The 2273-nt window shown below is 38.1% G+C and overlaps 1 long non-coding RNA gene across 1 annotated transcript; it reads left to right on the top strand.

Annotated features, from left to right (window-relative positions):
• The first annotated feature begins 917 nt into the window (after positions 1–917).
• On the top strand, positions 918–2041 carry LOC122071200. Its single transcript, XR_006138093.1, has 2 exons — positions 918–1137; positions 1781–2041. It is a non-coding gene; the product is annotated as an uncharacterized LOC122071200 (long non-coding RNA).
• Positions 2042–2273: the final 232 nt, after the last annotated feature.

Here is a 2273-nt window from a genome sequence, read left to right on the forward strand (position 1 = left end):
ATATACCACCCGTTGTAGACACTGAATTTTGACACCGTGGGAGAATGTCTCGGCAATGATGATCAAGGCCTAATTGATTCACAATGTGACCGAATGGCAAAGATTACCAACTTACCCGTAGCCTATATTTTACACCCAAACCTTCCCTAATAGAGCCAAAACCCATAGGATATCCCTATTTGTCCATTTTAGGCCATGACTTAAAATTTCGTCTAAATCTAGTGATGTTCGATTACCCCTTGATGTAAAATGACCATTTACCCTTGACATTTTTCTCTGTAATCAGACCACTTGATTTTGAGAAAAACCCTTGAGATGACCTCATTTGGCTATTTTAAACATGCATGTAAAATTTTATTCAAATCCGATGTTATTTAGACCTCAATCCGCATGAAGCATCATTTTACGGACTTTCCTCGATTTTCTGTTCCATTATATATATAATCTGAGAATTATCACATACGAATGGAAAGTTCTCGGTGACTGCTTCGCGTCGATATGTGGCACGTCAAAAGCGACCACACGGATTGAAAGATATTAATGTTTTAATTTGAGCCTTGTAAAATGGAATAACCCGAGTCAATTCGGTTCAACTAGTATGACCCGGTCCGTCTAAAACCGGTCCAACAAGGGGCAACCCAACCGGCCTAGGACTGAACCTAGCTTAGTGTCGGCAGGCCCAGAGGCTGCAGGCCCATTGTCGGCAGGCCTACTGTCAGCTGGCCCATCCCAAAAATCTAATGGAATTTAATGACAGACCAGAAGACACGGGCCTGTCCTTTGGACCAGGCCCAGCCCGCTAGGCCTAGCCACCCTTTAGTCAAGGTAGCCCACCATAAAATCCGGAAAATGCTGGGTTTTGTGGCTATATATACCCCTCATTTGGAGGACTTGGAAGAGGAGAAAAATTCTGGAAAACATACCTCTGTGTAGACGCCTTCACCCTCTTTCAGGTGGTACGTTTGTGTCTCCCATACATTCCTTCCGTAAGGAATTAAAATTCCCGAAATACCCCTACTTGGTCATATTTGCCATTCGGAGCATCACCCTTCAAGGAGGTTTTTGGCACCCTACGGCAGCCGATTCTGGCCAAATGGACGTGCTTATATTGAGCTGAGGTGATCCCACGCATCAAGGGTAATTTTAACATTTTTATGAATTAATTATATATTTATTTTGTATTTTTCTTTAGTAAGTGTTTAAATAGCCTGTTTTCTTTTAAAGTCCTTATATAAAATACCTATAAGTATCAAAAAATTCTCAAATTTTTATATGTTATGTTTTGCATCACGTTTGATGCATTCTGAAAATTTCAGACCCTGATATTTTGTAAAATGACGATTTCCCCTAGGGGCATTTTGTCATTTTGAAAATTATTATGCTTTAAGGCTCGAATTGAGCTCTGGTTTTTTGATAGGATGATAGATCATGATCTAATTCATAGATCTGGGCTATCATTTGATGAGTTTTGGTTTAGAAAACCATTTGTTTTGATTTTACCATTTTGCCCTCAAAAGGGTATTTTAGTCATTTATGCTTAAAAACGCAAAAAGGCTTTAGAAAATTCTGGTAAAATCTTATTAGATGTATTTTCGTATGTTTTAATTATTTTAACACTTTTCTATTATTTTTTATGAATAATTTCATATTATTTTAATAGTTTGGTCCTCTAGGGGTGTTTTGGTCATTTGACCTATTTTTCTTAAAAAATGTTTTAAAAATGATTTCTGCATGTATCATTGTATATATTCATGTATTAAGCCATATCCTACTGTTTTAGGTGCTCTCAACCCATCACCGCTCGAGTCGGCTGGTTGTAGGTTCGAGTCTTGGTGTGCCCACTATTGCCCATTGGTCTTGTGGAAGCGCTGCTTGTCGTACGGGGGTTTGTCCTGGGGGCCATGATCACTACCATGGAGCATCCTTTTTTCTTTACCAAAAAAATCCGACTGTGTTAGGTTTTAACCTGTTTAATGCATACATGTTTGGCATTTTGGATTTTTCTTAATAGTTTGGTCCTCTAGGGGCATTTTGATAATTTTATAATTTGATTTCATAAAATATGATAAAAATCCAAAAAAATCATTTTAATTATGCAGGCATCTTTTTTATAAAGTCTTTGCATAACATTTATAAACAAGTATATAACAAAAATTTGGTCTAGGAAGACTGGTTTTGGTCGGGCATTCTGGGGGTGCTTAACACCTTCCCCCAACGTAACCTGACACTTACCCAGATATTTGGGGCAGATTTTCACCTTATCCATTAGAGTC

This window comes from Macadamia integrifolia, unplaced genomic scaffold (assembly GCF_013358625.1).
Source record: "Macadamia integrifolia cultivar HAES 741 unplaced genomic scaffold, SCU_Mint_v3 scaffold_197A, whole genome shotgun sequence".
Classification (NCBI taxonomy): Eukaryota; Viridiplantae; Streptophyta; class Magnoliopsida; order Proteales; family Proteaceae; genus Macadamia; species Macadamia integrifolia.